The sequence below is a fragment of the Pleurodeles waltl genome, chromosome 4_2 (genome assembly GCF_031143425.1).
Source record: "Pleurodeles waltl isolate 20211129_DDA chromosome 4_2, aPleWal1.hap1.20221129, whole genome shotgun sequence".
NCBI classification, from domain to species: Eukaryota; Metazoa; Chordata; class Amphibia; order Caudata; family Salamandridae; genus Pleurodeles; species Pleurodeles waltl.
In genome coordinates, this window is record NC_090443.1 from 168,282,474 (window position 1) to 168,308,029 (window position 25,556).

The following is a 25,556-nucleotide window of genomic DNA, read 5'->3' on the forward strand; positions in this document are numbered from 1 at the left end:
CATCCCAGCTCTAGTCTCATCAGAACCAATAAATTCCTGCTTCGCAGCCCTCACAGCTCACTAGAACCAATGCTGCACGATGCATCTTTGACGTGAAGCTCACATTGCTTCTTGCGACATCTACTGTGCAGCACAATGCTCTGCAACCAGGTTTTAAGGTACATTTCTCAGCGGGACTAACTTGGTCCCTGTATCTGCTGCATGTGTCATCATGGTCGCCTCAAACTTGTGACTGTCCCGGTCTGGCATGGCTAGATAACTACAATTGGAGCTTTATGCTTTTTAGCAGTACTTTTATGTAAATCTTAAAAATTGCATATCTCGGTTCTGCTAAATGGATTTTGGGGTAAAATAATTTATTACATTTTAATTTATATATTAAATGGAAGTGAGATTGTTCATGTTGGGCTTTCTCTTTATTACTGGTTGTATGCTGCATAAATACTTTAGACATTGCTTCTAGGTTTAAGCCTGATTGCTTTTGTGCCAAGCTACTGGAGGCGTAGGCACATATTAATTTGGAGTTTGTTTGTTTTTCCCATTGACAAGAATTGTTGCTGTTTGAGTAGGGTTTAACTAACGTGGTCACACTGCTGACATTGCTCACTCTTTTTAACCTGCTGCAGTCTTACCAGTTGACAGTATGAGCATCATAAACTGAGCACTGTGCTTTAGTTGTAGCCTCTCTGTCCTAGGCTATGTTTAACCTGCTACGGCCAACAACACAATGATCTGTCATCTAAATACATTTTCATTGCTGTTTTTTCTGTCCACAGGCTCTTTAACCTGCAACCAAGTCAAACTAAACATCGGATCATATGCAATTGGACTATTCAATTTACTTATAAGTCCCTTGTAGAGTGCCCTATAAGTGCCCAGTGCCTGTAGATTAAATGCTACTAGTGGGCCAGCAGCACTGATTGTGCCACTCACTTAAGTAGCTCCTTAACCTTGTCTCAGGCCTGCCATTGCAAGGCCTGTGTGTGCAGTTTCACTCCCCAATTCGACATGGCATTTAAAAATACTTGCCAAGCCTAAAACTCCCCTTTTTCTACATATAAGACACCCTTGAGGTATGCCCTAGGTAACCCATAGGGCAAGGTTCTGTGTAGGCAAAAGGCAGAACATGTACCTGTGTTGTTTACATATCCTGATAGTGTAAAACTTCTAAATTCGTTTTTAGACTGCTGTGAGTCCTGCTCCCTTCATAGGCTAACATTGTGGCTGCCCTCATACATTGTTTGAGTGGTAGGTGATGATCTCAAAGTAGTAGGAAGGCCATATTTAGCATGGTAAGAATGTTGATACAAAATCCTGCTGACTGGTGAAGTTGGATTTAATATTACTATTTTAGAAATGCCACTTTTAGAAAGTGAGCATTTCTCTGCACTTAAACCTTCCTGTGCCTTACAATCCACGTCTGGCTGGGTTTAGTTGAAATCTCCTTGTGCATTCACTCAGACACACCCTGAACAAAGGATACTCAGACTCACTTGCATACATCTGCATTTGGAATGGGTCTTCCTGGGCTGGGGGGGTGGAGGGCCTGCCCTCACACAAAGGACAGCCACACCCCCTACTGGGACCCTGGCAGACAGGATTGACCTGAAAGGGGACCTGGTGCACTTCTAAGCCACTCTTTGAAGTCTCCCCCCACTTCAAAAAGGCACATTTGGGTATATAAACAGGGCCTCTGCCCCTACCAACTCAGACATTTCCTGGAGAAAAAACTTGTCCCAGAACCTGCATCCTGCCAAGAAGAACTGTCTGGCTGCCCAAATGACTCACCTGTGATGAAGAAGTGCTCTCCAAGGGCTTGGATAGAGCTTGCCTCCTGTTCCCTGAAGTCTCAGGACCAAAGAGACTTCGGCCCGTATTTATACTTTTTTTGCGCCGCATTTGCGTCGTTTTTTGACGCAAAAATGGCGCAAACTTGCAAAATGCCATTGTATTTTGTAGGTTTGCGCCGTTTTGCGTCAAAAAGCGGCGCAAATGCGGCGCTAAAAAAAGTATAAATACGGGCCTTCATCTCTACAAGAAGGACTCCTTGTGCGGTGAAATTCGATGCACAGCCTGTCAGGAACGGTGCACAGCCGGCACCACGGTGAAAAATTCACTGCACGCCAAACCAGAACGAGGCAGCCCGACTTTGCAACAAGAAGATCAATGCAGCTCCAGCGTAGCGACTGAAAATTTGACGCACGGCCCACTGGATCGTTGCACAGCCGAGCCGGAACGACGCAGCCCGACTTCCAGAGAGGAATCTACGCATGGCCCAATGGATCGACGCACAGCCGAGCCGGAACGACGCAGCCCGACTTCCAGAGAGGAATCGAGACAGCGCCTGCCGTGCGTTCGAAAATTTGACGCAACACCCACCGGATCGACTCAGCTCCTGTGACTTCGTCCTGCCAGCGCAGGAAATCCACGCATTGTCCCTGGGTTGTCTGAAAACCCTGCAAGCTGAAGAGGATCCACGACCGAGCATCAGAAATCGACGTACAGCTGTCCCTGCGTGAAAACTAAACAACGCTTCCCCATGTGCGGCCTGAGAAATCGACGCACACCCCTTTGTTTCCACGCATCTCCTCCTCTATGGTTCTTTGCAGAGATTTTTCACCCGAACCATGTACTTTGTGCTTGAAAGAGACTTTGTTTGCTTTTGAAAGCCTTAAGACACTTTAGATCACTTTTCAGTGATACCTCAACATATACTTATTGCATTTTAATTGTTTTGACCTGCATCTTATCAGATAAATAATATATATTTTTCTAAACACTGGGCGGTGTATTTCTGTGGTGCTATATTGTGTTATTGTATGAGTTATTGCACAAATATTTTACACATTGCCTTCTAAGTTAAGCCTGACTGCTCAGTGCCAAGCTAACAGAGGGTGGGCACAGGATAATTTGGATTGTGTGTGACTTACCCTGACTAGAGTGAGGGGTCTTGTTTGGACAGGGGGTAACCTGACTGCCAACCAAAGACCCCATTTCTAACACCTTGGATATCCCCCACCCACCCTGAGCCCTTGACCCTTCTCCGACCTCGCCCACCTGCCCTAAAAACAGACAACCCCCACCCCTAAAAAGAAAACCACCCGATCCCCCACCCCCAAAAACCAAACTACCCCACCCCTAAAAACCTAACTACCCCGATCCCCCACCCTCAAAAACTAAACTACCACAATTCCCCACCCCCAAAACCAAACTACCCCAACCCCCACCCCCAAAAAACAAACAAAGCTGACCCCCCACACCCAACCCCCATAAACCAAACTACTCTGAACCCCCACCCCTAAAAAACAAACTACATAGACCTCATCCCCAAAAGCAAAAGTATCCCCATCCCCTCACCTCACCCCCCAAAAACCAAACTACCCAGATCCCCCCACCGCCACCCCCAAAAACCAAACTACCCCGACCCTCACCCCAAAAACCAAACTACCCTAATCCCCCACCCCAAAAACCAATTACCCCGCCCCCACCCCAAAAACAAAAGTCCCCTAACCCATCACCATAAAACAAAACTACCCTGACTCCCGCACTGGCCCCCCTAAAAACAGAACTGCCCGATCCCCCAACCCTAAAAAACAGAACTACCCTGACCCCCTTCCCCAAGCTCTTAGTCAACCCGACCCCTAAGACCTAGCCCCAAACCTACCCCAGCCCCACTTACCTGACGCCTTCTCTCCCGATGCACTCTCCCTTTTTCTCTGCCTTGACCACGCATGTGCGTTGTTCAGCACATGCATGGTTAAGGCAGAGAAAAAGGGAATCATTGTTAACGCAAGCGTGGTTCTGCTTGCGTTAACAATGTAATCGCTGTTGGAGTCGTTGTTCCGGATGTTTCCCTGCTGTAGTTGCTCCAACGTTACAAGCAGGTTGCCTGAAAATGTACTCTATGGCGCTTTAAATGTACTGGTAATTGCAGGCCATATCATTAAAGCAGATCCTGAGTTTTTCCAGTTGCGGCTCGCTGGTCATGGAACGGGCGTGATGGTGCGCAGGGGGATAAACATTTAAATAAATTAAATTTTAAAAACCACTTACCTTGTCTGCCATCATGCTGCTCCTCTTGCTCCCATCGCTGCTGCTGGCACATGCTCCCAGCCTGCCTTGCGGCCAATCCTAACGCTGCTCAGAGCCTGCGCATGTGTGTTTGGCCAACCCAAGACGGCCAGCCAAACATACATACACAGTGAGCCCAGCGACCCCACCCCTTTGAAAGAAAATGATAATAAACAAAGTTTATTATCGTATTGCAGCTGCCGCTGCTGTCCATTGGGGGGAGGGTGGCGACACTCACCACCCTAATGGAGGAGCCGCCCCTGCCTTTTTGCTGTGGCTGCCCGTGGCTTTCTGGCGGCTGCTGTTGGGCTTATTGCTGGAGGGGCAAAAGTACAGCATTTTGCGCACAATACACTTTAAAATCATGTCGTATGACAGCTGCTGCTGAGACCATCACAAGACGGGCAAAATGCACTAACACGTCATGTTTAGCACACTCTGGAATGACAGTCAGCTATAATTTATGGATCTATTTTTAATTTCCCTTGCACATTACGTCCAGTGCCCTTTATAATGCGAGCCAGCAGTATCTTTTCACCTTGAATGAGTCACAATGCTTTCTGCATAAACACTGAATTTTCACCAGGCGATACCCATTTGCTCGATCTGGGATCAATGTTTCTATATGTTGAGCCACAATATAGTGAAATGGCCAAAAAGTCAATGTTTTTATTGACTCTGTAATTTATCATTAATTGTGACCTTTGTAATGATATTGGCCCTCATTACAACATTGGCGGTAAAAGCTGCTTACCGCCGTGCAGAAGACCGCCAACACACCGCCGCAGCTGTGGAATTCCACCACAGCTATTATGACCCACAGCTCAGAATCTGCCAAAATTCAGACTCCCACACAAGTCCGCCACATCAAAGGTCAGTGATAAACTGGCGAAAACAAAACCTCCACCGTCATGCCAACAGAAATACACCCAGACTATCACAGCCCACTAATCCATGCGGCGGTCTTTCAACCACAGTAATCCATTGGCGGTACACACCGCTGCGCTCAAAATACACACACACATCTCCAAAACACAGCCATATTGGACAATTCGAAATACACACACTCAATACAATATAAAACACACACCCACATCACCCACAAACCCTTACAACCACAAATCACAAACGAAAGCCAGAGAGAGACACCACCATCAACAACACTAGCATCCACAGGCACACATCACCATCACCCACATAACTTCCACGCACCTCACTCAACACCCCACTACATATCAGCACACTTATCACCCCACACACCACCCCACACATCACCTACACCACCCCATGGCACGGCAAAGACACCCCAGGTTCTCGGAGGAGGAACTCAGGGTCATGGTGGAGGAAATCATCAGGATAGAGCCACAGCTATTTGGATCACAGGTGCAGCACACCTCCATTGCAAGGAAGATGGAGCTATGGCGAAGAATAGTGGACAGGGTAAACGCAGTGGGACAGCACCCAAGAAATCGGGAGGACATCAGGAAGAGGTGGAACGACCTACGGGGGAAGGTGCGTTCCGTGGTCTCCAGACACCACCTGGCGGTTCAGCGGACTGACGGCGGACCCCCACCTCCACCCCCACAACTAACAACATGGGAGGAGCAGGTCTTGGCGATTCTGCATCCTGAGGGCCTCGCAGGAGTAGGTAGAGGAATGGACTCTGGTAAGTCAAAGCTTTACTATTACATCCCCCACCCTACCTGCATGCCATCACATACCCTCACCCTCACCCCATCACTCCTACTCCTCACAAATGTCCCACTATCACAAACCACACATCCTAACACCAAACCCTGCATGCAACAACAAAGCATGGACACCCATCACTAAAGCCTGCCCACTGCACACACCCATACACCCCCCTAACCCGTGATCACACAAGGTCCCACACAGGAATGCTAGCACTGGGGTACACAGTCACCCACCCATTGCACACCTTGACACACAGAGATGCAATAATCATGCTTTTATACCCCTGCAGGACCCCTACCCAACGTCACCGCACAGGAGGGTCCACACATCTCCACACCACCAACAGAAGAGACCCACAGTGATGACAGCACCTCTGTCCAACTGGATCTAGATGACCAGCCCGGCCCATCGGGGACCTCGGGACAGTCGGTTCCCCACACCCAGTCACAGGCCACTACAGAGCTTCCCCCCTATGGAAACACCAGCACAGCACCCACCCAGCGGGCCCATACCTCCGTCCCAAGGACACGTCAATCATCAGTGTGTCCACCACTACAGCGAACCCAGGCTAACCCACCACCCCAACAACAACAGGGACCTGGGGGCAGTGGTAGTGGGCACACGGTCCAGGGGACGGAGGCCCAGGAACACAGGGGAACTGGGAGGGCTGCTGTGTGACAGGGGTGGACAGGCCCAGGGAACTCACTCTCCATGAGGCCCTCTCCAACATCATGGGAGCATACCACCACTCCCAGGAGACGATGGCAATGGTACTGGCCAAGTTTCAGAAGACCCAGCGCCTGCAGGAGGAACAGTATATGGGCTTCAGGAAGGAACTCAGAACCATCAATTCCACCCTGGGCACCATCGTAGGGGTGCTGAAGGAAGTACTCAACACCAGGACACCAGGAGGGACACTGTGGCACTACAAGGGGCCCCTGACACTAGCCTGGACGATGAACTGCCCACCACCTCCGCCGGTGCTAGTGGACAGGAGGCACCGCCACAGGACCACCACACCAGCACCCCACCCCCTGCAGATGGAGAACCACCTCGCAAATGGTCCCTGAGATCCAGGACAAAGACAGAGAACGATGCCAAGACCCCCGCCAAGAAATGAGACTACCCTGATTGTCATCCTACAGTCCCACTTTGTCACCCTGCCCATCCTTAAACAGCCCTAGCTCCACTTCCTATGCCCATTTGGGCAATGCACCTGTGAGACTAGTAGACTGGACTCTGCCATGGACATTCCTCCGCCATCACCCCTCACCATTTTGCAACCCCCTCCAATATTGAGCACTTAAATAAACACCCTTAAAGCAGAAAACAGTCTGGAGTCTGTCTGTGATTTCGGAATACTGTATTAACAAGTACTGTGGCAAAAAGCTTTTTCATTGGTAATGGCAATATACCTATGTCACACACTTCTAGTCCATGCGGAATCAAAGCAGATGTCACACAGTGGGACACACATCTGTGAAATCGTAAGGGAAAGTGACAACTCAGTGACCATACACTGGGTGAAAACGACAGACAGTAGAGAGGTAGTAGTGTTTAAGTACATGTAGTAGGCAGGTTTGTATTCTTACCTGTGTCTCACTGGAAATATTGCTGGATCACTGAGTCCCTTTTGTCCATGTCTTCTTCTTCTGCTTCCTCGTCTTCACTGTCCATAGGCTCCACAGCTGCAACAACACCGCCATCTGGACCATCCTCCTGCAGAAAGGGCACCTGTCGTCGCAAAGCCAAGTTGTGAAGCATACAGCAGGCCACGATGATCTGGCACACCTTCTTTGGTGAGTAGAACAGGGAACCACCTGTCATATGGAGGCACCTGAACCTGGCCTTCAGGAGGCCGAAGGTCCGCTCGATTACCCTCATAGTTCGCCCATGGGCCTCATTGTAGAGTTCCTCTGCCCTTGTCCTGGGATTCCTCACTGGGGTCAGTAGCCATGACAGGATAGGGTAACCAGAGTCACCTGCAAATGGCGAGGGACAACTGTTAGATACACACTAACCTGGAGGGATATCCCAGACAACCATTCCCACTGACTAGCTTCCAGGTGCTCACCTAATAGCCACACACGGTGCCTCTGGAGTTGACCCATCACATAAGGGATGCTGCTATTCCGCAGGATGTAAGCGTCATGCACTGAGCCAGGGAACATGCCATTCACATGGGAGATGTACTGGTCTGCCAAACATACCATCTGTACATTCATCGAATGATAACTCTTCCGGTTTCTGTACACCTGTTCACTCCTGTGGGGGCGTAACAAAGCCACATGGGTCCCATCAATGGCACCTATGATGTTGGGGATATGTCTCAGGGCATAGAAATCACCTTTCACTGTAGGCAAATCCTCCACCTGAAGGAAAACGATGTAGCTCTGCATGTGTTTCAGCAGGGCAGACAACACTCTGGACAACACGTTTGAAAACATAGGCTGGGACATCCCTGATGCTATGGCCACTGTTGTTTGAAATGACCCACTTGCAAGGAAATGGAGCACTGACAGCACCTGCACTTGAGGGGGGATTCCTGTGGGATAGTGGATAGCTGACATCAGGTCTGGCTCCAACTGGGTACACAGTTCCTGGATTGTGGCACGGTCAAGTCTGTATGTGATTATCACATGTCTTTCCTCCATTGTCGACAGGTCCACCAACGGTCAGTACACCGGAGGATGCCGCCATCTCCTCAAATGCCCCAGCGGACGGTGCCTATGAAGGACAACAGCGAGCACAGAGTAAAACAACTCAGAGGTACATACCCACAGCTTACACAGAACACCATTCATAATCAAAAAGTGGCCTGTATGTGTGTTGAGTCTAGGCCTAGGTATGTGTGACGCAGTTGAAAATGAAGCCATGTGGGCCCCTGAAATGGAGACTGCCTGACCTGTAAAGTGAGACAATGGGATGTGAGGTAACTGCACTGGCATTGTACACCGTCGCAATAGGCGGTTGAAGACTGCGGCGCAATGCTGCATTGGTTAACATTGGACCCTATGGGTCCCAGGAGCCAATGAAGATGTACGCTGGCGGTGACGGTACGCACCGCCGCGGACGTGACTGCCATTTTCTATCTGTACAATCACTCGATACCTGATCTTCGACAGGAGAGGACCTACACTGCAAGTGCTGCTGTGACCTCGGTCTGGAAGAGACAATGGCCCGAGTGTCTGGGGAAAGGGCCCCTGCCTTCACATCGGAGGAGTTGGAGAAACTTGTGCACGGGGTCCTCCCTCAGTACACGCTACTCTACGGTCCTCCAGACCAACAGGTAAGTACACTGGGAGCATGATGGATGGGCTATGCCTGTGTGGAGAGGGGTGGATGTAAGAAGGAAGGGGGGAGAGTGCGGTGTGATGAAACGACGGTGAGTGCATGTGCCACATGGCAAGGGTAGGGATGGGGGCCAATCACTTTGACGGTGCAGTTGGTAATAACTTTCTCTTCCCCCTGTACAAATCATGTAGGTCAGCGCCCACAAGAAAAAACATATTTGGCGTGCCATTGCCAAGGACGTCCAGACCCTGGGGGTCTACCACAGACGGAGCACCCACTGCTGGAAAAGATGGGAGGACATTCGCCGCTGGAGCAAGAAGACGGCGGAGGCTCAGCTGGGGATGGTCTCCCAACGTGGAAGGGTGCCCGTCGCACCATGACCCCCCTGATGTTCAGGATCCTGGCGGTGGCGTACCCGGAGTTGGATGGGCGCTTGAGGGCATCACAGCAGCCACAAGGGGTTGAGTACACTCGCATTCTGCCGACTTTGCGCGCAGTGGAGGGGTCTGGGTGGGGGAGGTGGGCTATGGGTTTCCCTAGGCCAGGGCGAGTTCCGTAGGCAAGGTCCCTCCGTAAGGCAGCCCATGTGGCACCCCAGCCCACCTCTGTAGAGTGCCAAGTGCACCTAGTCATGCCCCTGTGTCATCTATGTGTGCAGATGTCGTCCATAGCCTTGTAGGCCATTTCCCAGGAATTGAACAGTGGAGCCCAAGAGCGCGGCGTAGTGCAGGGGGCTTCTGTGTCTGTCGTGTCCGCCAACGGTAGCGGTAATGCATGCACTCAACATGTCTTTCTTCTGTCGTCCCCCCCTTTTTGTAGTCTCCCTGTTCTTGTGTGCATTAGCATCATCAGGCGGAGGAGCAGTGGCACCGGAGCACCAGGGGGCTGCATCCCACATGGCCATGAAGGGCCACACTACGGAATCGGACTTCACCAGTGGGACGTAGGGCGAGGGGAGCTCCACGGCAGGGACAGGAGCTGAGACCAGTGACATGGACTCGTCCTCTGACGGGAGCTCCCTTGTGGTGGCAGCAACATCTGTGCCACTCCCATCTACAGGTACAGCCGCCACCCCACCATCCAGCACTGCACTCCCAGCAGCCCCTCAGCCTTCGCCCCGTGCCTGCTCACCCGGGATGGTGGGCATCACCTTTGCCCCAGGCACCTCAGCTCCTGCCCCAGTCACCCCTGCTGCCCTCAGTGAGGAGGGCATTGACCTCCTCAGGTCCCTCACTGTTGGGCAGTCTACCATTTTGAATGCCGTCCAGGGTGTAGAAAGGCAGTTGCAACAAACAAATGCATTCCTGGAGGGCATTCATTCTGGTCAGGCGGCCCTTCAGCAAGCTTTTCAGACTGGCCTCAGCACTGATGGTAGCCATTGTCCCTGTGTCTAGCCTCCCCCCTCCAACTTCCTCCACCCCGACCCAATCCCCTGTACCTCAGCCTATCCCAAGCACACCTACAGACCAGCATACACACACGTCAACACACAAGGGAAGCTCAGGCAAACATAAGCACCACACATCCCACAGGCACTCATGCAAGCATCACACACATGCAGACACACCAACATCCACTGCCTCCACTGTGTCCCCCTCCTCCTCGTCTCCCTCCTCCCTCCCTGTCTCGTCTACACTCACACCTGCATGCACTACCTCTACAGCCACTACGTCCCTCTCCAGCACACCCACCACCACACCCCGCTCACGTGCAGTCACCACCCCCACTACCATTCACACGTCCCCTGTGTGCTCTCCCAGTGTGTCTGTGACGCCCCCTCTGAAGATACACAAACGCAGGCACACACCCACCCAACAGCCATCCACCTCACAACAGCCTCCAGCGCATGCACCTTCACCCAAAGTCAGCAAATGAACACCTCCTACAACCACAACCTCTTCCTCCACTCCCAAATCCCCTCCAGCTACCCATCCCAGTGTGTCCCAAAAACTTTTCCTGTCCAAGCTTGACCCCTTTCCCACACCTCCCCCACCCAGTCCGTCTCCTAGGTCCCGAACTAGCACCTCAGCCACAACATCTCCGGGACCAGTGGTGCCTGTAGTCACTGGAATATGGAGGGCTGGCCACCGCCAGCACAAGCCCAGCTGCCCAGGAGGCCAGCACAAGCCCAGCTGCCCATGAGGCCACCGCCAGCACAGGCCCAGCTGCCCAGGAGGGCACCGCCAGCACCAGCCCAGCTGCTCAGGAGGCCACCGCCAGCACAAGCCCAGCTGGGCCATGAAGGACCAGCAGCAAAAGCCACGCTGGGCCATGAAGGACCGCCAGCAAAAGCCCCGCTGGGCCATGAAGGACCGCCAGCAAAAGCCCCACTGGGCCATGAAGGACCGCCAGGAAAAGCCCTGCTGGGCCATGAAGGTCCGCCAGCAGCTGAGTCCCTGCAATGGAGACCGCCGTCTCAAGCACTGCTGAACAGGGCACCGCCATCTCAAGCACAGCTGAACAGGGCACCGTTGTCTCAAGCACCGCTGAACAGGGCACCGCCGCCTCAAGCACCGCTGAACACGGCACCGCTGTGTCAAGTACCGCTGAAAAGGGCACCGTCGTATCAAGCACCGCTGGCCCATGAGCGTCAAGGGCACTGGCGCTACTGAGTCCGTCATGGGCAGAATGAAGCACTCTGGGCACCATGCCCACTCCAGAACCAGTGGAGAGATCCATCCACTGCCTCTGTACTTAGCAGGATGAAGCACTCTGGGCACCATGCCCCCTCCAGAACCAGTGGAGACTGTTATCCACTTGAGAGACTGTGGCTTTGCAATCCCCAGGATGGAACAGTGGGCAACCCACCCACTGTATAGACTTGAGAGACTGTGGCTTTGCACTCCCCAGGAGGGAACAGTGGGCAACCCACCCACTGTAAAGACTTGAGAGACTGTGGCTTTGCACTTCCCAGGATGGAACAGTGGGCAACCCACCCACTGTAGAGACTTGAGAGACTGTGGGTTTGCACTCCCCAGGATTGAACAGTGGGCATGTGGCCCTCTTGTGGATTTGGCGTTGTGCACTCAACCGGCTGAGGTGCCCCCCCTTTCCCTCCCCCTGAGGTGCCTGTTTTGTTGCTCTCTGATGCCCCTGCAGTGTTCTCTCCGTCATGGTCGGGGATCTTGTGTGGGCCTCGCCCATACCGTGTGGGCCCAGTGTTCCACTGACTTAATTGGAACACTACCTGGACTACTATGCTTGGTATATATTTTGTAAATGGTGTATATATATATATATTTTTGCCCACTTGATTTCAATATATGACAATGGTTACACTCATTTTCTATTGTCTTTGCATTCTTCCGGGGGGGGGTTGGGGGGTGTAACTGTGATGTATTAATATGCATTAGTGTGTGTGTTGTAGTGGGTGAAGGTGGGGTGGGGGTGTTGCATGTGTGTGTCCCTGTTTTTTCCCTCCCCCCTCCCCTGTGTCGTAGGTGCAGTACTCACCGTGGTCTTCGCCGCCGGCGTTCGTGCTCCTGGTAGAGGAGCAGGAAGACTATCGCAGGTAGAATTTGGAGTTCCGGGTCCATGGTGTCCTCGTTCCTCGTGGGGTGTGTAGAGGTGAGCGTTTTCCCTTCGGAATTCCTGTTTCTGCCGTGTTTTTATCCGCGGAAAAGGTGGCGGATTGGTGGGTTGTAATAGTGTGGGCGGTACATTGTCTCCCGCCTGTCTGTTGGCGGTGACCGCCGCGCTGTTTGTACCGCAGTGGCGGTCAGAGTGTTAAAGTGGCTGTCTTTGTTGGCGGTTTCCGCCACGGTTGCAATTGCAGATTTTTTACCACCGGCCTGTTGGCGGTCTTACCGCCGCGGTAACACCGTTCGCCAGGGTTGTAATGACCACCATTGTGTTTTAAATCGCACAATGTAGTATTTTTTTATTGTTATGACCGGTTTGCCTGAAACAATAAAGTTAGATACTATAGATTGTTATGGGGTTTGAACTCAAGTAACGGTGCACAGCCTTTTAAAGGTTATCCTTAGTAGCCAGTCAAGCCCTGGTCGTGGGGAACTTATCATTGTGGTGGGGAGAAGTGCTTGTTTTAAGTGCAGACAGCTGCTGCAGCATGGCTAGCCCAATTAGTAAGTGGCAAGTTCAACACTGCACATTGTTTATAATGTGGTGGGGACGAGGCCTTACTTCATTAGGTGATTTGTGTCAGTGGGTGGCTCTGATTGTTAGGGGGTACCAGGATCTGTAATGTGGGTGATCCCCAGCTGCTGCCTCTTGTTCGCTTCATGACACTTGTAACACTTTCTGAGAGCCTTGACGTTTTCCTATCATGGTACATACGGTATATGCATACAAATTCCAGCATTTAAAGTACATTTGGATTAAAAAAGAAACAAAAAAAACAAGACATTTGATCATGTCCAGACACATCCTTTCTAATGGCGATAGAGGGCCGACACCTCATTGGCTACTTGAGTTTGAGGAGCTGCAGCAGGGCATGTCTGACTCTGATGACGCGCAATGGTTTGCTGAGAAAATGCAGTCTCCTGAAACCATATTGAATAATGCAGTTTCTGCAAATGTATGTATTTGTGAGTCTAGAGAAATGAATTGTAATCCTTTTTGGCTCAAGGGGAATATTAACATCTGTATATATAGTGGTATGAGAACTTAGCTAGCGACTAAAATCACTGCGAATATGCAAGTCATTTTAAAATAGTATTATATACAATATAAGATGGACTGCCACAAAAGGTGTATAGATCCATTTTACTTTTTTTAAAAAAGTTATTTTTCAAATATATATTTTCAGTAATATGTAGTCAGGCTGTAACTAGTGCAAACCTTTTTAATAAATGTTTATTAAAAGGGTGCACTCCAGAACTCGGCTGGTACAACAATCTTTCATTACCTCCATCAAACATATCACAGGCCTGTTGTTATGTGGTAGCTACAGTTGACATATTTGCCAAGCAAGCACACTGGCTATTTGTTCACGTTTTAGGATTCTGGAATGGGCTTGATATGGTCCTTGAGTGAAATGGTATATAAAATCTGAATTATGTTTAAAAAAATATACTTTGTGTATAACCATTAAATAATTACTTATAGTTTGGGGGCTTGAGATGGTCCTTGAGTGAAATGGTATATAAAATCTGAATTATGTTTAAAAATAAACTTTGTGTCTAACAATTAAATAACTACTTATAGCTTGTGGTTCACTAAGCTACCTTCAAATTGTCTTCTTGTATTTAAAAGGGAATAAAGTCACTTTTACAGAAATTCTCATTATGTTTATTACCTTCTTCATTGGCCTAAAAAATACCAGCCAGTTCCTTTGTGTATCCACTCCCAGAATATTAGCTTGTTCTTCCAGGCAGCTGACAAGACAACATGGGGTGTCAAGGTACGCAGGTTCATAGATGTTAGACCCGTCAGCCTTAGAGCAGTCTTCCCCCATAATTTTTGTCTTACACTTCCTGTTTTGCTGAATATATTTTTGTTGGCCTTAGGACTCTGAACACTTACCACTGCTAACTCCGCTAAACAGTGCTAAAGTGATTGTGCTCTCTCCTTTAAACAAGGTGAATTGGCCTACACCCAATTGGCACATTTGATTTACTTGTAAATCCCCGTAAAGTGGCACTGCATGTATTCAGGGCCTGTAAACTAAATGCTACTAGTGGGCAATCAGCACTCATTGTGCCATTCACTTAAGTTGCCTTTAAACATGTCTCAGGCCAACCATTGCACCGTGTGTGCAGTTTTAAAGTGCCATTTTGACCTGGCAAAATCAAACCCTTGTTCAAACCTAAAACCACCTTTTAATACATATCAGTCTCCCCTAGGATAGGCCCTTAACAGCCCCAAGGCAGGGTGATGTGTATTCAATCAATCAATCAATTATTTGTAAAGCGCACTACGTACCCGGGAGGGTTTCAAGGCGCTGTGGGGGGGGTGCTGCTACTGCTCGAAGAGCCAGGTCTTGAGGAGTCTTCTGATGGAGAGCAGGTCCTGGGCCTGTCTTAGGTCAGCCAGGAGGGTGTTCCAGGTCTTGGCGGCGTGGTACGAGAAAGATCTGCCGCCAGAAGATTTGGGCCGGATGCGGGGGATGGAGGCGAGGGCGAGGTTGGCGGAGCGGATTTGCCGGGGTAAGGGTGTAGAAGCTGAGTCTGCTGTTCAAGTATGTTGGTCCGGTGTTGTGGAGTGCCTTGTGTGCGTGGGTGAGGAGCTTGAAGGTGATCCTCTTTTCGACGGGGAGCCAGTGAAGGTCTCTGAGGTGGGGTGTGATGTGGCTGTGGCGAGGGATGTTGAGGATGAGTTGGGCGGAGGCGTTCTGGACGCGTTGTAGGTGTTTTGATGGGATGCCGGCGTAGAGGACGTTGCTGTAGTCGAGTCTGCTGCTGACGAGGGCCTGGGTTACTGTTTTTCCTGTTTCTGTTGGGATCCATTTGTACACTCTGCGGAGCATGCAGAGGGTGTTGTAGCAGGAGGAGGAGACGGCGTTGACCTGCTTTGACATGGAGAGGGATGAGTCGAGGGTGAAGCCGAGGTTCCGTGCGCTGTCAGTGGGTGTCGGTGGGGGACCCAGCGATGTCGGCCACCATGAGTTGTCCCAGGCGGAGGGGGTGGGCCCAAGGATGAGGACCTCTGTTTTGTCCGAGTTCAATATTAGTTTGCTGTCTCTCATCCAGTCCTGTATTGAAAAGGTTGGCTATATACCTTTAACTTTTACATTTGCTAGTACTGAAAAATCTTAAATTTGTTTTCCATTACTGCAAGGCCTTCCTTTCCCAAAGAATAACATTGGGTTACCTTATTACATTTACTAAGTGATAACATTCAGTTGGGAGGAGAAAAGTCTAGTTTGGTCTCTAAAGAATTGTAATTGAAACCCCTCTTTAATGGTAACGTAGGATGCCACAAATCTGAAAATGCCCCCTTTTAGGAAGTTAGCATTTGCTTGTCCAGGCTATTTGGTGCATGCCCCCTCAATCATGGGTCACATGACTAGGTGTAGCTGGTAGTTGATCTTTGTGTGTTACTCCCAGACAGTGAGACAAAGGAGGAATAGATGTTGGACCGATGGGCCACATCTGACTTGATAGTGGGGCAAAGCTGTCACGTACCACACTTGTGCACAAAGACCCTGCCTCAGAACACTCTCAAAGGGTTTCACACTGGTCTTTTGTGCCCCCAGACAAGATAAGGCCAGGGCAGGGAGATAGGAAATCTCAGACACCACTAAAGTGGAGGACTGTAGAAGCTTATCCAACTTCAAAGTAGGAACCAGTTATAAATAATGGATCATCAGACCTAACTTTTCAGTACAAGTCTGGACCTGTGGAACCCTCAGAAGAAGGACTTATATTCTGCTTCCCTGCAAGAAGGACTGTCCTGCTACTACACTGCCCTGCTGCCAGAGTGAGAAGGTCTGGATTTGCATCTTGCACCCTGGGCCACCAGAGGGACTCCAAAGGCTAGTTGGCTGGCTTCCAGATCAGGGCCTCAGGGAGAGAAAAGGCGCTTACCATCTAGAACCCAGTATCTGGACTCTGCTTGTTGTGAGAACTAACTCCCTAAATGGTGCACCTCCAGTCCTGGGCCCTTGGAAATGGGTCTGAATGTGCTATGCCATCCCAGCTCAGGTCTCATCAGAACCAATACATTCCCGCTTCACAGCCCTCACAGCTCACTAGAACCAATGCTGCACGATGCATCTTTGACATGAAGCTCACATTGTTTCTTGGGACATCCACTGTGCAGCACAATGCTCTGCAGCCAGGTTTTAAGGTACATTTCTCAGCGGGACTAACTTGGTCCATGTATCCACTGCATGTGTCATTATGGTCACCTCAAACTTGTGACTGTCCCGGTCTGGCTTGGCCTGATAACTACAGTTGGAGCTTTATGCTTTTCAGCAGTACTTTTACGTAAATCTTAAAAATTGCATATCTTGGTTCTGCTAAATGGGTTTTGGGGTCAAATAATTTATTACATTTTAATGTATATGTTAAATGGAAATGAGATTGTTCATGTTGGGCTTTCTCTTTATTACTGGTTGTATGCTGCATAAATACTTTATATATTGCTTCTAGGTTAAGCCTCACTGCTTTTGTGCCAAGCTACCAGAGGCGTAGGCACATGTTAACTTGGAGTTTGTTTGTTTTTCCCATTGACAAGAATTGTTGCTGTTTGAGTAGGGTTTAACTAACGTGGTCACACTGCTGACATTGCTCACTCTTTTTAACCTGCTGCAGTCTTACCAGTTGACAGTATGAGCATCATAAACTGAGCACTGTGCTTTAGTTGTAGCCTCTCTGTCCTAGGCTATGTTTAACCTGCTACGGCCAACAACACAATGAGCTGTCATCTACATACATTTTCATTGCCGTTTTTTCTGTCCACAGGCTCTTTAACCTGCATCCAAGTCAAGTCAAACTAAACAACCAGCATTGTTCAGTGACTGTTCTAAGGCTGTGGTTAATATTTCATGCTACCATGCCAGATTTTAACATATAAATTGTCCGTGTTATTTTCTACAGCATCTGTTTTTTGTGCTAAAGCAATAAATGGTTTATGCAACTGTTTGTTGGCTAAAAGTTTAATAGAATTTCTTCCCCAAAATACTTAGCTGTGAAAAGATGATTATGAATGCTACGGTGTAACAGTATGGGTGCATGGGTGATAGACATATGTTTCAATAGTTTGTGTATCTTCCTGACTGCGTTTCTTAACTTTTAATATTACTTGTTTGTAAATACTGAGCAAAACCACAAGTCCCAAGATGAAAGGTGCTGTTGGTTAAAAAAAGCTGCAGTAGGCGAAGGCATCACACATGACAGTATGCCTTCCTTTGAAATTCCTGCTGCTTGAATAACACAGGACATTCTGCAAGGATATTATTTAGCACAATGTGTGCATAGTAATTGGTATACTGATACTGGATAGCTGAAACACTGTATTGTGGTGTTATTTCACTCAGTGTCCCATTCTAACTCGCCTTTTTCCTCTTTGCCTTTGAAAAACATTCCAAAGCGTTGCCCAGTCATGGCATTTCAATTTCTCCCTGTCTACAGTTCGTCATTCAGTCAAACGTCAGAGTGCTTATGAACTAACTGGTCTCTTTCTCTCTTTGACTTTGAGGAATATATCCCAGCCGTGGCACAATGGGAGCTGAGAATTGGAGGAAAAGTGGCGAGGCACTATTCATAGGCTTAACAATCATTATAACTCTGACTTCAACCATTCCATCTTCTTTCCACAGCCAGTGCTTTTTTATTACTTTCTTCCACATCCCTTATGATCTTATACTTGAATTTACTGACCTCACTTTGAAATGTTAATTTGTGTTGATTGAAGTTCATTGTTACTTATCCTACATTGAGTTTGATCATGCATCCTATAGGCATTTTTAAAACCTTAAATAATTCTGGGCAAGTTGATTTAAATATATGTTTTTTCTATATTTGTCCTCTACCTCACAGTGTAGGTGACTCCAGGAAGCTTTTTAGCTTTCTGAGTGTCTTGATATATTTTTATTTGGGGGTATGGTGGTGTACTACGGATGCAGACTCATTGGTATTGGTAAGCACTATCAATTATTATTGCTAGGGGGTAAAACAAATGAGTGGTGGAAAGTGCAAACAAATCTGATTTTAAAAAATGAAGGATATTTTCAGTGTCAGATAGCTGTAAACAGTGAAAAATAGAGGTCTGACTTTAAAACATTAGAGGGAGCTCAGGGATACATAAGACTAGCAAGAAGTACTAGGCCCAAACAGTTGGAAGGCGACACCGGCTGGACTACAGCGTGACCATCAGGGATTTGCTGAAGCATGCTTTGTCCCTGTTGGTCATACTTGCAGAATGATTGGCATATTTTAGTTTCTTTTTCTTTTGCTGTTTTAGCAGAATGTATGCTACAGATAACGTTGAGCCCTGTAATTCAGCTGTGAGTTCCAATAAGGGAATCGCTGTTGATAGCTAAAAGAAGCCAAGTAGGAAGAAATCTGGAGCACAGTACTTTTGAAGTAAACAATCTATACTGGATGCAAGCTGAACAATAGGTAGTGAAAACAGGATAAACGCTTTAAAGTGTTTTAACAAATAGTGTATCCATTCTCTATATGTTCTTCTTTTCACTATCCATATGCTGCCACCTAAATTTTATATCTTCAGTTTTGAGTTGAGTTATATGTTTTACAAGTGAATGCAAAATGACAACTGTTTGTTTCCCACACTATAGCAAGAGATGTTTTCCACAATATCCTGTTCTTTTTTTGCTTTTCAGTCCAATGTGGGAGTACCTACAAACAGTATGATGAACTGGACTTCTATATTTTAAGTCTGTGGGATGGAGGGCCCCGGTATCCTCAATTCAATACTTGGTGTCTATTGATGGTGTCTGGTTCAGTCCGCCACAAATGTCATAATGCATAGAGTTTTGATCTTGTACTACAGCATCCAGCATTATTAGAGCTCAGTACGTGCTTGTGAAGATACCCTGTATTCACTAGTGCTTTTACTTTAAAATCTTTCAAAACTTATAGAGGAAAATGCTTTTTGGAAATTCTTTTTAACTCTAGGGATCATTGTTCTATATGTATTGCACTTCTCGTTTTGTGGGCATTATGGACATTTTGACCTGAAAAGCCATTTTGCTGATAAGGTTCATAGATTTCTCCAGGGTACAAAGATTAAAATGAAGTCCATCTCAGGCTACATGACAAAGAAATAGTCCAGTGAAGACGCTCTTGCCAGAGAGGCTGAAATAAAATTTACCAGATTTTTGGCTGAGCAAAGTGTGCTATTAACCATTGCAAATCAGTTGGGCAGACTCACTGAGACACATTTCCCAGGTTCTAAACTCTCTCAGGCAACCTTGTGCATTAAATGATGACATTGCACCAGAGTTGATGACTAACTTAGTGGCTGATATGACATTCTCATCCTTTAGTCTGTGTGTTGATGGTAGCAATAAACAAGGCAGTGCACAAACTATTCAGTTTCAAGTCAGGGGAGGGCTTTGTTTGCTTCCTTTATATAGAAAGTACCGACAACAAGGCCCAACAATGCCAGAGAGACAGGGAAACAGAGTGAAACACCTGCACCTGATGCATAAAGATGATATTTACTTTCTATCTTTCCCTAAAACCCAATAAAACTGAACCTGGATCTGCAGTGGGGGGATTTACCTGTCCCAGGCCACCAGGCTTCAAGAATAAAGTATGGGAGGAGGAGACAGCCCCTGTTGGCATTATATAGCGCAACCGTCTTTCCTAAAAATCCAATAAAACTGAAACTGGATCTGCAGCGGGGGAACTACCTGCCCCAGGACATCAGGCTTCCAAGAGTAAGGGGTGGAAGGAGGAGGCAGCCCCTGTGAAACCATTGGCGCTATACACAGTGACTGTCATTCCCGCAGCATGCGATGTTGGACTTGCCATGAGGGGGACTACCTGTCCCAGGATACCCTGCTTCAAGGGCTAGGAGTGGGAGGAGGCGACTGCCCCTGTAAAACCCTTGGCACTAAATAACATGACTACCATTCCTGCAGTGCAGGGCATGTCTGGGCCAAGGGCAGGCCCATCCAGCGCTTGTCAGTTGCAGAAAAAGGCAGGGAAAGGCTACGCCTTCCTACTTGGCTCTGCTACAAATTACAGCCACTTCAAACTTGCCTGCATTTCAACCAACACAGCAGTAAGTTATATATTTTAGTTTCAAGTAAAAAGGACTTTAGGTAAACATCTTTGGAGACAGGAAGAAAGCTCACTCTAGTTTTGGTCCTATTCATAAACAATTGATTCAACTGACCCCCTTCAAACCAAGCATTGATACTTGTTCAATATCAATTGGACCTATGAAAAGAGAAAGGCGGAAGATGCTCCTATAGCAAACAGAAATGGGCTTAAAGCAGCAAGGCATGCTGCTGAACATCGTACTCTGCATGAGACAGAAGAACTGATGGTGCAAGTATAGGGAATTCAAAACAAAGAAAAGCAACAGCTTCCACTTACAAACAAAATGACACACGTATACATGGGAATTCTGTGATCAAAACAAGCCCCTGCTGGGGCATGTCCTGCACAAAGCAGAAGTCCTTCAATGGACTTTCTTTTATCCAATACTGAAAGTTTGAGACGTCCCCTTCCACATCAGCCAGACATCGAGGTCCCTACACCGTTGACTTGTGACGCCCACTGTATGACTGTAATTACTACCCATAAACATCCCACTCCTCAACTAGCTCAATCACGGGCAGGCCACAACAATCATAACCCGGGTAATGTTGCCCGAACTTGAGAAGACCTCACATGCACTAGGTGTTTCAGGAACCAAGACCAAATGGACCTTCGGAAAACAGAGTTCTTGCAAATAAACAATGCAATACCTATATTGGACAATAAATAGATTATGAGATCTTCAGGAGGCTATTAATCTAGCCACATTACCACATGCTAACTAGGACCCTCCAGGATTCTGGTACCTGGTAGGATAAATCCTGTTGGTCAACTGATACATATGCTAGATGGATCTGACCATTTAAGCACACAAGTTAAGTCACCAACTCCCAGTCAGGTTGGTCCAAACACACTTTCTAGAATGAGCGGGGGATAGATCCCTGTTTCAAGGGGTTGTCTGAACTCATATGATAGCATAGGTGTAAGCCGACCACTGCTGTGAAGCTATGGTAATTTAATGAGGCATACACCTGATCCAGGGCATACAAACTAGAACCCTCCCAGTGGACAAAGAAAGGGTGATACCTTCTCCTTTTAAAACAAGCAAAGTCTGACCTCCAGACTATCTCTTTTTAGGATGAAAAAACACACTTATGAGCACCCAAATACAAAAGTGTGAGTTGAATCTAATAGAGGAGCTGTCATTTACATGAAGAATGCACACAAGTTGAAACCAGGCCAGACGGAGGGTAAGGATGCACTTATTGATAACCCAATTCACTGGATTCGATCCAACCATCATTGTTACTCTATAATACGAAAAGGCATCATTTCAACTCATTGCCTGCTGGGTCAAATGAACAATTGTGATTCCATTAAGGTCAATCTAGCTGGTCACAATTTAGTAGATGGACTTCTAGTGATGGAAGAAAGGTCTATGCCACCAACTGGCTCCAATATCTAAATCAACCTGGAGTCCATTGAAGAAGTCATTGTAGACCCACCTCAAAAAGGACCTCTTTGTGTGGATTCCCCACAAGGTAAATCCTTCTGCAGGACCCCCTGCTCCTACTAGCAATGAAACCATCCCTTTTTAATAGATACTGTCAACCTCGCCACCTCTCAGATTAAGATTCAGACATCAAATATTGAAATAGAGGAGGCAAATTGTGTACTTGATCTGCAGCTGCTATGATGGAACATAGCAGGGCTTAGTGCTGGGCCATTTTTATTAGCCAATATGACATTATGCTCCTCAAAGAGACCCCTTGCACCCCTTCCATGTAACACCTCACCAGCATAACTGGATAAAAAAACGATAGCATCAAAACACAGCCCTCAAGAGCTGGCCATCCATGGGCGGTATCTTGATCTGGATTTAGGCATCTTTAAATTTGAATGTGAAACAAATCTCAGACAGGTCCTTGCATTCTCAATAATCGTTGCTGGGATTTTCATGTAACATTTGAGCCAATGCCATTCATAGATTTCATCACGAAAACCAAAGCTATGCCTAGAGGCCATCTGAGTTTGGATGCAGAACTGCTCAAAGCATGGTCCACGACAGCCTTACTGCGTAATTCCTTAAAAGTGAAATTTGATATACGTTCTTGCAATGGAAGATAAAATCAGATGCCCATCCAGAATTTACCTTTCACAGGGGAGGAGTAAAAGCAGGATAGATTACATTCTATTAGATCTCAAAATCTGGTATGCAATGTCTGATTTTAGAATATTAGCAAGGAATGAATGTGACCACTATCCTTTACATTTATCTATCAAATCAAATCTCTTTTGTAAAAAATCACTAGTTTTAGTAGATCTGAGTCCTCTCTTTCTCTTAGTAATAATGGAAGATCAATCAAATGGGCACAATTCTCTTCCAAAATTGATAACTTGTCCTAGATGTATAACACATTTGACTTACATGTTGGTGTCCTAGCTGATGACCTTTTTTAGAAAGGATTCCTTTATGGAGCTTCATCAAAGCTTGTTTAGTGCCCTGACAGCACTTTGCACTATTCTATAAAATCAACCCAGAAATGTACCGGAGCTGAATATGTCACCATGGTTTAGTTCCACGTATAGAAAGGCTAAGTCTGAGCTAATTGTAGCTCTTAAACAGAGTGACATTCATCAAATTAGAGCCATCTGAGTAATATATAAAGAGGTTGTCTCTAATACCTAGTAGAAATGGATAGATGCTATTTGGACTGAATTAGTTGACGCATCAAGGCACAGAAACACATCAGCCTTTCAGCACATTGTTGTCTTTGGGCATGTCAGACTGATAATCTCTCTGGAATTTCATATTCCTTCTTACCACGTCTTAAAACGGCTATATCAGTGCTAGTGACTAATCCCAAGAGCATATCTTCTCAAGGCTTAGATGGACCGCTCCCCTATTTTACCCTAAAAGAGACTTGCAAAGTTATAAATTGTCCACAGACAGTGAAGGGTCCTGGCCCAGATAAAAAACAGTGGGACCTTTACCATTTCGAGATGTCTGTTTGGGCTCTCTACGTAAACAAACTTTCACATAAAATAGCCAGGGTTGATAGCACCATGATTCATGGCGAGGTGCGGAAGGCATTCTCATTTAGAAAAAGGGCAATAGAAGTAACCCTGGGAATTTCAAGACAATTAGTCTGATAGATAACCTTCAGAAGGTATTTTGTCACCAAATGTTGTATGAATTGCAAGGTTGGATCACTGAAGCCAATATATCTCCTTTACATGCAGGGTTTTGACCTAGAACTGGCACTGCAGATCAAACATTCAGGTTTACCCTAATCTGTTGGAAATACCTCCTGCTATCAAAAGGCATTTGTAGATATTAAAACAGCTTTCGATTTAGTCCTGAGAGACCAGCTGTGGTATTATCTAGGACAGATGGGAATGAGCCCTGACCAGTTAAGTATCAATGTAAAACTACACAAGGCAAATTAGGCACAACTAAGGTGTGGATCAGAAGGGGAGTTAACTGATCACATAAAAACTGAAAGAAGAGTACACCAGGGTTGGGTCTTGGCCTCCACCTTATTTTCCCTTTACATAAATGATATGATAAGCTTCTTGAGCGATTGATTCCATGATTTGCCTAGACTCAATGGAAATTTGTACTACCTACTAATTTCCTGTACCCCTTTGGGTTTACAAAATCTCTTAGATAAATGAATGGAAATTGTGATAAAAAGGGTTGACAAGTCAACACACAGAAAAAAAGTATATGACGTTCAATCCTCATAAACTGTCCAGAGGCAGTTTTAGCATGAAGGGATCCATATTGCAGAAGATGGATAGCCTTCACTATCTAGGTAGGAGACTTGATAAGTCTCTGACCTGGACTTCACATTCACAGAAAAATGGTACCATTTTGCTATATGACACCTCTGCAGCCCTGTATGGAGCTTAAATTTGGGGACATGTGAAAAAGAATGAGTTAGCAGCTAAAGAAAATACATTTTTCAGATCACTGTTTAGTTTATGCCAAATTACACCCTTAGAGGCTTATTTAAGAGCCTCAACGCCTCCTTGCTTCATTTGTTTTTACGCTAATGTGGCCCAATGAAGCCAAAATCACTGCATCAAATTTACAAAGCAGCGCCATGCATGCATGGCGCCACTTTGTAATCCTATGCACTACATTATGCCTGTGCCAGGCATAATGTATGCAAAGGGAGTGTTCCCCGGTTAGGGGAGCCGAGAAAATGCTCTAAAGAAATCTAAAAGATTTCTTTGTGTCATTTATTTCAGCACTTTTAATACCTGCTCAGAGCAGGCGTTAAAAGAGGGCATGCCATTGTTTTCAATGGGCCTCAATGGGCTTTGCAAGGTTAGTGTCAATATGTTTGATACTAATCCGGAAAAGCTCTGAACTAGCATAAAAAATGTGGACACTAGTTCTCCTAACTTCCGCCATTGTGCGTCGTATCTTAGATACAGTGCACACATGGTGGTGTTAGAGGGGCACTAAGTGGCACAAGAAAAGTGTTGCTGCACTGGGTACAGCGCCACTTTTTTAAAATTAGGACCTTAGTTCCGTAATTTCTGATTTAGGGCTTAAATGTATGGGCAGCATAGCAGCCCTAAGCCCACTCCTATTTTGGATCAGACCGTGGACAACTCTTGAACTTGAATTAAACAAAAGAGCTTTAACTGAGATTTTAAGCATGAAAAATGTCTACTCTATCACATTTGTTTGCATCTCAACACCAGCTTCCAAGAGTTATGCATGAACTCACTATGGAGCAACCCCTCACCCATAATTGATTGACAGCCGTAAAGTCTGTGTTTTGGGGCTATAATTAACAAGCAAAATTACAGGAATAGTAGACCTGATAGTCTTACTGCAGC